At 30.8% G+C, this 15,569-nt stretch overlaps 1 pseudogene; it reads left to right on the forward strand.

The window, feature by feature from the left end:
• The window catches only part of LOC105623241, a 34,442-nt pseudogene that overhangs the window by 16,545 nt on the left and 2,328 nt on the right, over positions 1–15,569 (forward strand).

The following is a 15,569-nucleotide window of genomic DNA, read 5'->3' on the forward strand; positions in this document are numbered from 1 at the left end:
GGAGGCGATTCAATTTTGGAGATGCCAATTTTCGATTTCTGTGAAAGAAGTGAATCGGTGACTTGCTACATCCTTCGGAACAACAAACTTGTTCCAACGGAACAAGTAATCAGAAGGAGCAATGTCCGGAGAATACGACGGGTGCGGTAAAACATCCCATTTGAAATTTTCCAAATATTTTTTTACGACTTTAGTGACGTGAGGCCGTTTTCATGAAGAAGAATAATTTTATCATGTCTTTGCTCGTATTCCGGCTGTTTTTCTCGCAATGCACAGCTCAAACGAATCAATTATAGCCGATACCGATCGCCCGTAATGCAATCGCAAGGTTTCAGCAGCTCATAGTAAACAAGACCCTTTTGGTCGCACCAGATACAGAGCATGATCTTTGAACCATGAATGTTCGGCCTTGATGTTGATGTTGAAGTCGATGGCAACGATTGATCGCTTAGCATAGTATTTTTTTTTCTTGGAGTCGTCATAGAATATCCACTTCTCCAGTCACAATCCGATGCAAAAAACCTTTTCTCTATTGTCTTTGAATCAGCTGTTCGCAAGTGAAAAAACGCCTTTCAACGTCTCTTTCAGTTTCAGTTCATAAGGCATCCAATTTCCTTGTTTTTGAATCATTCCCATGGCTCTCAATTGTACAGAAACGGCTTGTTGAATTACCCTCATTGATTCTGTAAACTTCTCATGCGTTTGATTCTGATCTTCTTCGAGTAATTCCTCTAATTCTTTGTCTTCGAATTTTTTTGGTCCAGAGCGAGGCTTATCTTCAACGCTGAAATCTCCATCCTTGAAACGTCGAAACCATTCCCTACATGATTTATCAGTTGGAGCAGTGTCACCATAAACTTCGACAAGCATTCGATGGGCTTCAGCCGCACTTTTCTTCCAATTAAAACAGAAAATCAAAACCTTCCGCAAATGTTGCTTGGTTAACACAAAATTCGACATTTTAAACATAGTAAAAATCAAGATTTTTGTATGAAACTCAAAGCGAAATTTATTAGCAGATGTTTAACCTCTCTGAAACCGCCAAAATCAGATGTTACTATGAACCATTCATAGCAGCTGGAGCCATCTTTAGGGAAACGGACCGAATTAATTTGTACTCTCAATACAATGGTAAAATCAAATATACACGCGTGGTGTAATAATAAAGTTCGATGAATTTTATGAAAACTAAATGAAAAATAAACACTTAATTAATATTATATAAAAATGATAATACACTTCTGATAATGTTTGTATAGTTTGCGGGAACTTTGTGAAAAATCATCATCTTTGAATATCGCTTTAAATCTTATTTTATATAGTTCTGTATGTTGAAAATATTTGTAAATCGAATTTCTTTCATTAATTTAGGAAACAAAAAGAAATTTGCTGGAGCAAGATCGGAGATGTGGGGAGAGTGATTCAGTGAAATGTCAATGCAACGTTGATTCAAGAACGTACACATTTTGAATCATAGGATTTTGAATCAAAATCCTAGAACATAAAGTCATAATTAATTAAGTTATAATGAATCATATATCATTATAGAATCATATCATAATGTCATTTAATACTTAAAAATGAACTTATTACAACAGGTCATAATGATACTTTATGATATTATTATAATTTGAGTATTCTTGAGACTGACTTGAGATGACTTGAGATTGTGTGATAACAAGAAACAAAGAAAGTTTCCTCAAGTTGTACAAACCTACCCTATAAACACATTGTCAGAATATATTATTTTTAGGACCGAGGGATTACTTAGGGGAAAGACATTAAAGGTCACTTATATATTAATTAAGTTTGTACCAACACTACGTTATTTTAAGCGAGGCTTAAAATTCTTTCTATCTGTTCCTTCCTTTCGGTTTTAAAATGAGGCAGATACAATTTTAAGTCTAATTTAAAATTAAAGTAACGTTGATGCAATCGTGCCTAAGTGGTATATATTAGGTGTACAACTTTGCTTCCGCCGTTTTTTTCCGAAATTCGAGGCTTTATTGTAAAAAACTTGTTATACATTTATGATTCAAAGTATTGTCCATCGCTGGCCACTATTTTCTCCCATCTTTCAGGTAGCGTACAAATCCCGCGTCGAAAAAACTGGTCATCTTTTGAGGCTATCCACGAATCGATCCAATTTTTTACTTCTTCATAAGATCGGAAGTGTTGATCAGCCAGGCCGTGTGCCATTGATCGAAACAAGTGATAGTCAGAGGGAGCAATGTCTAGAGATTACGGCGGGTGGGATAGGACTTCCCATTCAACGTTTCCAAGTATGTCTTGACCACTTTCAACATGGGGTCGAGCATTGTCATGCTGCAAAATCACTTTATCGTCTCTCGTTGTATTGCGGCCGTTTGTCTTTCAATGCTCGGCTCAAACGCATCAATTGCGTTCGATACCGATCGCCTGTGATTGTTTCAGTTGGTTTTAACAGTTCATAATACACTACGCCGAGCTGATCCCACCAAATACAGAGCATGATCTTGGACGTCAAAATCACCGTTCTTGAAGCATTGAAACCACTCACGACACGTTCTTTCACTAATAACGGCCTCACCATAAGTATTTGAGAGCATTCGATGATCCTCAGATCCTCACAGATTTCTTCATATTGAAGCAAAAAATTAAAACCTCCCGCAAATGATGAGAATTTGGCTCGTAAACTGACATTTTCAATCGAGAATAACTTTATGATGCAGACACAAATCGACTAATGTTTCTATGGGGTTATGTTGACAGATGCCCAAGTTTATTGTATGACGTCTATGATCTATTTATTTCGACCACTTATCGCTAAAGCCATCTATAGGAAAACGGCGGAAGTAAAGTTGTACACCTAATATTTATCATAACATTCACCAAACTTTATTGCCATACTACGTATTTATGAATAAAACAAAATCTCTTGAGCAGCTTTGCAAATTGTGTTATACGTAATTCTTTTTTTACAATAACTACAGGCATCTAATAATGAATTTTCTACTAAATAGTTTTCAAAAAGCAATAAATTCATGGTGGAATAGATAGCATCTATTAGTTTAACAGAAACGCCGCTATCTTATATTAAGCGCCTATTTCATAATAGGAGACTTTCCTCTATATTTTTTATAACCGCTTCTTGACAATTAATAAGTCTACGAGAGTTGATTTGTATCGATTGACAATTATGTCATAAAAACTGCATGATCTATGAATATAAAGTTAGCTGATTATCACTTCACGATCATGCAGCGAAAATTGCGCGATTTTCCACAAAGGGAAATGCTTATATGTATCTTAAAATCATTATTGCTCTGCTGTAATTCAATAATCTCACGCTAAAATATGGTCGAAGTGTGCTACATTCGATCGACTGCTATATTTTCTGCAAGTATAATAACGACGGTAAACTCTGAAGGACTTTATCTTTGATAAAAGCAGCATAAGCATTAATAAAAGGGTAAAGTGTAAGACCATTTGTGGTTTCTGGCATTTTATGAGTTTTTGTAGGAATAAATTTCTCAGAGCAATTATCTCAAATTTAATGTTTACAATTAAATGGAATTTGGAAATTTGAAATTAATAACTACATACTAGCAATTGATTCTATAATTACTTTTTATTTTTTTAATATTAAATATTAGTCCAATATGTGCTGAAATGAAATCTATCCAGAAAACATTTATGTTGCATAAGATATCTGAAAGACATCTTTTAGATATCTTATGTAACATAAATGTTATCTGGATAAATTATTGTAACGTATACTATAATGTTGATAAATTTATGTTTCTTTTTCTAGTGTATTTTATGATTGTGTGTACCTATTAAAATGGTTGTATCGCATAATGACTTTTCTTGAGATTTGTTTGAAGCTTTTTTATTTTTTATTATTTAAAGTTAATGATATTCTCTATACATATCATTTTAAGGGGAGGGGGAGGAACCAGGCATATTCAAAAGATAATTGCATTTAAAGTTAATACTTTTAATATGTGCTAGACAAGGAATTCCTTGTGTTAGACAAGGAGCGACATTTTCAATTATAGTGTAAAACCAGTATTTAGAAATTCACTCAAAAACTAAAGGACTATAGATAAATATAATATGCATCTCTTAACCGAAGAAAACGGGAGGTAACCAAGTAAATATTAATTATAAAACGAAAGTTTATTACTTCACTAATATCCACTTCGCTTATCAACTCATTTTTAAATACCGGTGCACAGTGAGGAAATAAAAATTCTTGTTCAAAAATTGCTATCTGCAGCAGTACAGTAATTTTTTTTCCCCATCAAATGGTGCTCGTTTCGAGTGATTGCCCTCCCCCCCCCCCTTCCTCACAAGTCTTCTATACAATCACTTTAAACTATTATTATTTGTATGAAAATAATTTTATCTGATCAGAGTAGATACAGTTGAAACTTACTTTTCATTTATAAATCAAATTAATTTAAAAATATCTAACAATGATATTTAAAATATAAACATAGCTAACATACATCAAAGATATTTAAAATAAAATTTTAAAAAGATATTGGGTGTGTTCGTGGTGTTTTTCCTGCTAGATGGCATTAAATGCTCAGCAGTCGGCAACTACTAATCGCATCGGCAACACTAAATGTGCGTTTAAAAAGTGACATTTTAACCTTTGTTTTGAGCTGAAAAAGATTGAAATAATCGGTGAAGTGGATCAAAAATTATTTTATTTTGAAAATGGAAATAAATAAGGAAAAAATTCGCTACATTTTGCAATATCACTACGATAAAGGCAAGAATGCTGCACAGGCTTGTGAAAAAATTTGCGCTATTTACGATAAACTCTATCAAAATCAGCAGCACGGAAATGGTTCGCTCGCTTTCATGCTGGAAATTTCGATGTGAAAGATGAACCTCGCTCCGGTCGACCAATCACTGAAAAGTTCGATGAAATCGAACATGGTAAAAGTCGAGCGTGATAAGCATGTGAGCACTGTGGAGATTGTCAGGAAACTAGGCATCGATCACAAAACAGTTTTAAATCATTTATACAAAGCTGGATACAAAAAGAATCTCGATGTTTGGGTTCCTCACGAGTTGAGTGTTAGGAACATGATGGACCGAATTAACATTTATGATACGCTACTGAAACGGAAATTGAGTTATTTTTGAAGAGAATGATAACTGGTGATGAAAAATGGATCACCTACGACAATCCAACTAGAAAAAGATCATGGATAAAGAAAGGAGAGAAGGCGCAAGCAATCGCAAAACCTGGATTGACGAGGAAGAAGGTGATGTTGTATGTGTGTGTGTGTATGTGTGTGTGTGTGTGTAGGGTGGGACTGGAAGGGAATCGTTCACTATGAGCTGTTATCGTCCAATCAAATACTTAATTCCGAAGTCTACTCTGTGAACAGAGTATGAACAGTGCAGAGATTACAACAAGCAATTGAGAGGAAGCGGCCAGAATTAATCAATAGGAGAGGTGTCGTCTTCCATCACGACAACGCTCAACCACACATATCTTTGATGACTCGGCAAAAATTGCGAGAGCTTGGCTGGGAAGTTTAATGCATCTACCGTATAGTCCTAGCAGACTATCATTTGTTTAGGTCTCTGTAGAACTCTCTTAATGGTGTAAAGCTAGCTTCAAAAGAGACCTGTGAAAATCACTTGAAGCAGTTTTTCGATCAGAAACCACAGAAGTTCTATCGAAATTATGGCTTTGCCCCAAAAATGGCAAAATATTATAGAAAATAATGAAGCATATTTGATTTAAATAAATTAATTTCAATACTCTCAGAAAAATACTTTAATTTTACTAAAAAATCGCCACAAACTTTTTCCCATACCTAATACTATATTAATTTACTATTATATAAAAAATTATATATTAATAAATAATTAAAACAAAAATAAAATACATACATATAAAAAATACAACGTATTTGTTTTGCAAGATTTTAGTTTTATTTCCTAGAAGTTTCCTAGAAGTATCCATCAATAAAATAATGTAATTTTTAGTAGAATTAATATTTGACTAAATTAAAGTTTTATGATATAAGTATGTTTAATTTTTATATAGTGAAACACACACACAATAATTTTATACAACTTTGACAATAATTTCCAAAGTTCTATGTGATTTTATAAATATAATGTTGAAATTCATTATTGTTTAATATTATAATTATAGAAAGTTGATAACGTATTCATTAAAGTAAAAAAAGTAATAAAAAATAAACAGTATATATAATATTTCCCTACAGGCGCATAATATTTAATATTTTAAGCACAATCTTAGAATATTAAAGCCTATTCTACAATATGCTTTTTGTTACCTGTTTCTTATTTTTTGTTATTTTTTTACATCTTATCTTTTTGCTTCTTATTTGGTTTTTTATGTCGCCCAAGATAAAAGTTAATGAATTTTGAAAGAAACAAGAAATACGCAGCAAAAAATACAATTGTCGATAAAAAAACAGTTGCAAAAGAGAAAAAAATAAAAGGGAAAAAACAAGAAACAAAGAGCACATTGAATAGGTTTAAATGTACTTTTAATATTCTAAGAGTATGTTTAAAATATTAAATAATATTATGCGCCTGTAGAGTTAAAGGAAATCTCTATTATGAGATACCAAGTTTATTTTGGATAAATGCTAGAAATCTATAGGCAGAATAAAAAAATAGATCATTTTAATAAGCTTTGAGATAATGTTATGTAAAATTTAATTCAAATTTTATTTTTTTTATAAATTAAAGAAATGTAAAAAATGAGCAAAACGCAACGTCAAAAAATTGTGCTCCTAATATGAGATGTCCCGAGAAATTATCAATAAAACGCAAAGTACATCAGTATTGCAATTAAAAAATTTTATTTAATGTTTCTAAAATACAAATAAACAGCCAGTGCACGTGCAAAATGAGTATGCGATGCATTATACCTAGTTGACTCTTTTGGAACCAAGCATCGCAGAAACAGATATACTCGATATTTATTTTGATTTATTTCTTTTTTATTGTACTAATATTATTGTACTAATATTTATGTAATAATATTTATACTTTAACAATGATTTTCACATAGGAGCATAGATTATTTTATATTAGAAATACTGTATTAGAAATACTTTGTATTAGAAATATCTCATATTACGATTTTTACACCTTTCGGTTTTATGATCATCAAATCTAACTTTTAATAATTAATTAAGCAATTCAACATATAACGTATTTTTTTATTAATACGATTTTACTTTATCATTATATAAAAAATTTATTGTCAAATATTTACTTATTAAATAATAAACAAGGTTTAAAAGCTCATCTTAATGAAACTTAAAGACATCCAAATTCTAAAATCTTTTTTTGCAACGACTACAGATACGATTTAATAATAAATTTTCCTAAATAGGTTTCAATCTAAGAATAATAAATTTATGATGGAATCAATAGGTAGCGTTTATTAGCGAAAATGCCGCTATCTCATATTAAGCGCTTATCTCATATTAAGCGCTTAGGAGGTTTTTCTCTATATTTTAAAAGTGCAATATATATAAAATTTTAATATGAAATATTTCCGCACTATCAACTGTAAGGATTGTAAAAAAATCTTCAAAAAAGAGTAGAGAAAAGATCCCTTTATTATGAAATACCGAACTCGTTGTATATATGGTCTGTTTTCTGTTTTTACACTAGACTGCATTAGAATTCTTTTTCTCGTTTTCTACAAATATTAAATATATATATATACTTAATTTCACTTTAAGTTCCAAAAGTATATATTGTTCAGCCACAGAAAACAGATCTATTATTCATCTATGATCATTGTCCCATAACTTATCTTTAGGTAGTTGGAACCAAGCAGAAGCAGGCACACCGTATACAATATTCATTCCGGTTATCCTTTTTATTATTGTACAAGTGTACAATAATAACATTCATACTTCAACAATTGTTACTCGAGCATAGGAGCATATAATTTATCTGTTAGATAAACAAAAGAATAAAAGAATATGATCATAAAAGAGTAAGAGAGAGTAAGGTAGTGAGCTGAAGTTTACCGAAAAGTGGAACAATCCAGCCTTAATCACTTAAATTATTTTAAGTAATTAATCACGCTAACTTCCATGCCGACCTTCTTTAATAGTATCTCGTCGATGCTTAAATCAAAGTAACATTGTTGCAATTGGGCCTTAGAAAGTCGTTTTGAAAATAGTTCTTATCTATGTATGTACAATTTTTTAAATTAAGAGTTAAATAAAATATGAATTTTGGCTCTCACATTTTATTCTATTTATATCATTGAATATAAATAAATTCTTATTCTTATTCTTATTCTTTTTGTGATATGAATGGTTGTCTCTGCTGTAAATTCCTTGTGGCGTCCATGGGACATTTTCCCATAGGAGTCCCAATGGGAAATTGACCCAGGAGTCTTATGGGCCTTACGAAAAAAAAATCCTCAATTTATTATGTTAATATTCAAATTTAGGTATTTATCATCAAAGCTGAATGTCGATCAATATTAGGTATTGCTTTACTTAAGCGTTGAGCATCAATGTCAATTGAGTGACTATAAATATTCGGTGTTGCTTTGATATACGTTCAATATTGAGTGTTAGTTGGGTGTGACTATTAAATTCGGTGAATAGTTTGGTATATACACCATACACCGAATTTAATGGTAACACCCAATCGTAGTTTATTCATGACACTTAGTAGATGACTTAGTAAATCTTAAACGGCTTAATAACCTTTGAGTATCATTTTAAAAATTGAATGTAAGTGCCATTTGAATGTTAATCTTTATGATTGAGAATTAACGCTGAAATATTGAATATAGATATGCGCCTCAAGATTTATTTATGAAAGAAATATATTTTAATATTGTAGTGCGTTTGGAAATATCATCTGGATGCCCCTGTGTTTTATATTATCCTTGTTTCATTGGACAACAAGGATAAAACGATACATGGGGACATTCGGATAATGTTTTGAACGCATAAAGTTTGTCAAAAAAATGTTTCACGCAATCCTAAAGAATGTGAAGTCCTATTGAGATATATCACAGCTATACTAACATTCACAGTGTTCTTGGATCATCGAAGCAGCAGTTCCCATATGATTGCAGTTCCCATATGATGGTCAAAACACCGTGAATGGGGTACGATATTGGATGGACGGATAATCGCTTAGAAAAATAAAGAAATTAATTCTCAAAGAGAGAGCGTTTTTTTTAATTATAATTTTGTAGTGTGTAAGGATATGAAGGCCTTTTTCTTCAATTACATAACAATATTCATTTTTTGTTGTGCTCCTGATGGAAATAAATTGTTAAAATTTTTATTAATTTGATAGATTTTATTTAAGCGATTTCGGCAATTTATTTTCATCAAGAGCATCGCAAAAAATGGATATTATTGCGTAATTTACATCATTTCTTCAGAGGACAGTAGTGCGCGCGGCCATTTTGCGGTTAGGAAGCGTTTATATTGACCGTAACCGTATGCCATAATTTGTAAAAATTGACTAATCACAGTCAAGTATTCCCCTCTCATTCGGCGGTAAGAAGGGAATATTCGAAGATGATTGATCAATTTTTACAGATATATAAAATTTTATATAAAAAAATTTATTTAATATAAAAAAAATTGATTGATTGTATGATTTTTACGGTCAATAAATGGATATTATTATATCCATTTTATAGTTGAAGAAAAAAGTTTTCATATTCTTTTTCAGGTTTCTCTCTGATTCAACTACTCTGTAATTAATTCTATATGCATGTGCGCGCATATACAATTACGGTTAAATAAAAGTTCCCTTATTACAGAAAAAAGGTTGGTCTTCATGTCTTCTCTCAGATTTCTCTCTGGTTAAACCAATTTTTTGCTCTATGAGAAAATTACCTTACATCTATAATTATTAGCAATACAGATCAGATGCTTGATAGATATATCATACGTTGGTTTAGCATATTGAGTAAAAGGTACATTTTTAATATCTCGTATAATAAAAATAAAATCTTGTAACTATTTTCACAATTAATATCAAACGTGTCTATTTTCGCACTCAGACCAATAGTTCGCACGTTATCAGAGAAAAATTTAGAATGGACATCCCAGCCTTTTTCGTATACCAAACTTCTTAGGATAATGTTCACATTTTTGTGGTTTTTTTCTATACTATTACGTGGGTTAGACAAGAACGAACAATCAAAGTTGATTATTCGTCTTGATCTAATCTTCGTAATAATATGGAAAAGAACCACAAAAACATGAACATTACCTTACATTGATTTATGAAAAAAGGTTGGGATGTCCATTCAATAGGTTCTCTTTGCTGTTATTTACGCATCCAATAATTTTTCATAGGGTAAAAAATTGGTTCAATTACTCTAATTTATGTTGTCTTCTATGTATGCATATATATATATATATATACACATAGAAGAAAGTCCCCTATTATGAGATAGGCACCTAATATGACATAGCGGGGTTTTTGCTAAACTAATTGACGCTATCTATTGGTTCCATCATGAATTTATTGCTCTTGGATTGAAAACTATAATATTTATAGTAGAAAATTTATTAGATTATATCTGTAGTCATTGTAAAAAAAGATTTTAGAATTTGGATATCAAGTTTCATTGAGATCGATGAGTTTTAACATTTTTTTATTATTTAATGAATAAATATTTGGCAATAAATTCTTTATATAGTGATAGAGTAAGATCGTATTAATAGAAAAATATGGAATATGTTGAATTGTTTAATTATAGAAGTTAGATTTAATGATTGAAACTAATACATTATTTATTATCCATGATATGAGGAATATAAATCCATATAGGAATATAAATTATAGATTTTTAATACTAATATGATTATCGGAGCTTGATATATGATACAGAACATTTTTATACAAAATATTTTTTGATATTATTCGAAAAATTTCAATCATGAAATATTTTTAGTCAATTAAAAATAATGCGATCTATTAAATAGATTAAGTTGAATAGATTATAAAAGTAATAAAGGATTAAAGTAATGATAAAATAATAAGTAATGGTTGAATTTGTTACCGTTATTGTAGAAATATAACGATGTTGTAACGTTATTACAGACCGAAAAAAGTAGAGATATTGAAGAATTAATAGTTTATTAGATATTTTATATGTTAAAATTTGCTAGACTAAAGTATAATAATAATAATATAAAATATGTATTATATCTTGGAAACGATTAATTTTTTTGAATTCTATCTTTTAGTACTTTTATGTAGAATAATTAGAGAAATCATATTATACGAAAAAATTATATGATTTCATTAAAAAAAAAGATGATCTTTATATCTTCTTGGCATCTTTATCTAGAAAAAAAAACAACACAAAATACAAATCAAAATCGTTTCACTGTCATCTGAAATATTTCTTAATACATCAATAATTTTAGAGAAAATTGACAGTGTTTAAAATAAAATAGAATCATGTATTATATACACCTTGTGTATATAATACATATATATATATACGTACATGATATACAATATATACATATATATATACATATATACATAATATGCATATGAGAGAGAAAGAAAAAATATACAATATACCAGATGTATAAGCTTAAATCCGCTGTTTGCTCATAGGTGGCATTAGTGAGCGTACAAAGCTACCCTGGGCATATAAACACACTTTTTTTTATGTATTTGACATCTGTCAACATTAACCAGTGCACATCATCAGCAATTTCATACAACACATACATTTTTTCTTTCGTAATCATGTCTAGTTTTTTGCTAAAAAAAAAGCATATGCAGGAAAAGCATATCAATAATTAATCAAATTGCACCGTGCTCTGCGTGAAAAAAGGCCGTATTATCGGAAAAGATAAGACAAGCTGATTTTCCTCCACGACAACGCACCATCGCACACATCAACAATGGTCCAAAACTACTTGGAGACACTCAACTGGGAAGTGCTACCCCATCCCGCTTACTCACCAGACCTGGCACCTTCTGACTATCACCTGTTTTCGTCGCGGGCCACGAGCGCGCTCGCTGAGCGGCACTTCGATTCTTACGAAGACGTCCAAAAATGGCTTGATGAGTGGTTTGCTTCGAAAGATGAGGAATTTTTTTGGCGTGGTATACACAAATTGCCCGAAAGATGGGAAAAATGTATAGTTAGCGAGGTACTTTGAATAATTTGTTTTTGCTTCCTAGGAAAAAAAAAATGTGTTTTTCTAACTAAAAAACAGCGGATTTAAGCTTATACACCTGGTACATAAAAAATTATATATTTATAATATTTTAAATAAATTAATAAGTTAATATATTTACTGTCTATTTTTATTTTTTTATTTATTTATTAAATTTGTATTAAATATTTTTATTTATTAAATTTGTTGATTATTAAAGAGAAAAGTTTCTAAATAGCAAAAACATAACATAAATTATCAGAAAATATAGACTGATTTAATAATAATTCCATTCAAGGTTAGATTGCGCTAATGCGGAGTTCAGTGCTATTTAAAAAATCATTTCTCGAGAAGGAATATTATCAAAAAAGCGGACCTCTTCAAGAACACCTAATGAGTCCATAAAGAAGATCTTAAAAAAGATCATGCGTGTTCGGAGGCGCGTGTTCCGTTTTTAATTCGCTTCACCAGGAATCCATATATAGATTGCCGATGCTGGTGACTGATGTTAGTAGGTCGGCGTCATGTCATCTTATTCGACGAACTATAGAAGAACCGAGCTCAGTTGCGTGATAAACGTAGAATACCCAGGTAAGTGGGCGTTTTGCGCGATTGAGCTGAAGCTTGATGGATCCTCCTGTTTGATGTAGAAATAATGAGCTTTATTCCTCATCGAGTCCTAAATAAATGTCATATTATCAAAGAAAAATATATTTTATTTCTTTTATTATATGAATAAAATTTAGTAGCCATTGATTCTCCTTTGATCTTAATTTTCATTATTTTTTCTATTCTTTATTTCGAAAAAATTGGCGCAGTGTGTGTGTGTGTGTGTGTGTGTGTGTGTGTGTGTGTGTGTGTGTGTGTGTTCGTGTGTGATATAATGTAATGTATTCAAATTCAGATATTGTCATTAGTGCTTTTTATAAATATAAATACTATATAACATACGGCAGCTGTAAATATATAATTAATGTATACATATATGCTGTCAATTATATAGTACATCAAAGAAGAACTTGAGTTAGGCTTGGATACTCGCCTTATAAATTTAATTGCGCTTGACTCGTGCCTCTGTTTTTATTGAATTAACTTAATATCATATTAGTAAGTGCGTAAGTGCATCCCAATGCGCAATTATATCTATGGTACTTACTCTTGATAGCCGAGTCACGGCTGCTGATAGTAGACCGAGACTACCGTTAAATGTCGAATACTATAGTACATATTTCTGTCCCAAATGAAGTATTTTGCACGTGTGAGTGTTTTTAACATTTGTGAATAGATTTCATCTTACCATTTTTCTCGATAAAATATGAGAATAATGATTGTTTTAAGAAAGATCTCAGAATCATCTTGATATTTTTCCGGCAGCTAGAAGACATAAATAATTGTAATGTTTAAATTCTATTTGTAAAGCCTTACAAAAAAATTAAGATAAAAGTAAAATAAAGTAAAATATAAATAATAAAGTAAAATATAAATTTTATATAAATTTTATCATAGAATGTTATTTAATATAAAAATATTCTTATAATCGAAAAAGTTGAATAGTAAAATAAAACATATATGGTAAAACTGCAAATAAAATTAGACTTCTATTAGATTCAAATATCAAGTGCAATTTGATAAATTAATGTATAATAGTTTTCAAATACAAATATATATATTAATGTCGCATTAATAATCGCATCAAATAATTAAGAAACTGCTTTTTCAAATATAATATTATTGCTTTAGTCACTTTTAAAATTCAAAATACAAAAGATGCAATTTTATAGCATTAAGAAGTTGTTTTAATTTTATAAATTGTTTTTTGCAGTATAGGTAAAAATATGATTTAATAGCTTATAAATGTATGCTTTTAAGAGGTCCATATATATAGCGTATTAAGGTGCAATTCTTTGTGACAATGCAATAAACGCAGGTTTCCCGTTAGCGAAATAAATTAGATAGCCATATATTTAATGTTATGAAATTTTATAATATGAAAATGGGTAAATTTATGCAGCAGAAGGGAAATCGAGAAAATGAGAATTTGCGCTGGATTTATGAGAATCTAGAAGCGCCAACGTGTGACGAGAAGTGCAGCGATATCGACGACAGTTGCAACGATGATAGCTGCGACATGGAATCATTCCTCCAGGAAGCGAATGTGATGAAGAATGAAAAAAATATTGCTCGCAATGACCGAAAAAAGAGGGAAATTAGAAGAGTCTCGACCTCGACCGTTATGTTCGACGGGAATGGGTATAATCATCCGGATATTTAATTAAATCGTAAGAATATATGTGTCAATTAAGTGCGATTATAATGGTCTCCAGTATTTAAGAGTACGATCCCTTACTAAAAAATATACAACTTATAACATTATAAGGGTAGAACACAGAGTCATAATTAAGTCATAATTAAATCACAGAACATCATCATGACGTCATTTGTTACCTAAAAATTGACTTATAAGTGACGAATGAGGTCATGATGTCCTCATGACTTCTGTGTTCTATTTGAGAATTGCTTGCATAGTGGATCGAAATAATATTCAAATTGAGTATTAATCCTCAAGTTGAAAGTTTATGTGAGAGTTAACACTCAATTTAATTTAAAAATAATTTATCATTTCGGATCGCCAACACTTGGGTGTATTTTTTCATAAGGGATATTATATTATTATAAAAACAATCTTTCAAAATAAAATGAAAAATTCGGCTAATTTGTGAAAAAAAGGAATAAATTATTGGCTACTTTGTTTGTATTTCATGTATTTGTATTTCATGTAACGTTCTAGTGGTGAAATATGTAATTCGCATAAATAAATGATTTAGTATACTTAATTTCTGATACAAGGTAGAACGGTATCGAACGCAATTGATGCGTTTGAGCCGAGCATTGAAAGACAAACGCCCGCAATACAACGATAAAGTGATTTTGCAGCATGACAATGCTCGACCCCATGTTGTGAAAATGGTCAAGACATACTTGGAAACGTTGAAATGGGTAGTCCTACCCCACCCGCCGTATTCTCCAGACGTTGCTCCCTCTGACTATCACTTGTTTCGATCAATGGCACACGGCCTGGCTGACCAGCACTTCCGGTCTTATGAAGAAGTAAAAAATTGGATCGATTCGTGGATAGCCTCAAAAGATAACCAGTTTTTTCAACGCGGGATTCGTACGCTACCCGAAAGATGGGAGAAAGTAGTGGCCAGCGATGGACAATACTTTGAATTATAAATGTATAACCAGTTTTTTACAATAAAGCCTCGAATTTCGGAAAAAAAATGGCGGAAGCAAAGTTGTACACCTAATATATATACAAATTAAGTATTTATTTACGCGAATTAGACGTTATATATATATATATATATATATATATATATAATGCATCTG

The sequence above is a fragment of the Atta cephalotes genome (assembly GCF_000143395.1).
Source record: "Atta cephalotes unplaced genomic scaffold scaffold00054, whole genome shotgun sequence".
In the NCBI taxonomy this organism is placed as follows: Eukaryota; Metazoa; Arthropoda; class Insecta; order Hymenoptera; family Formicidae; genus Atta; species Atta cephalotes.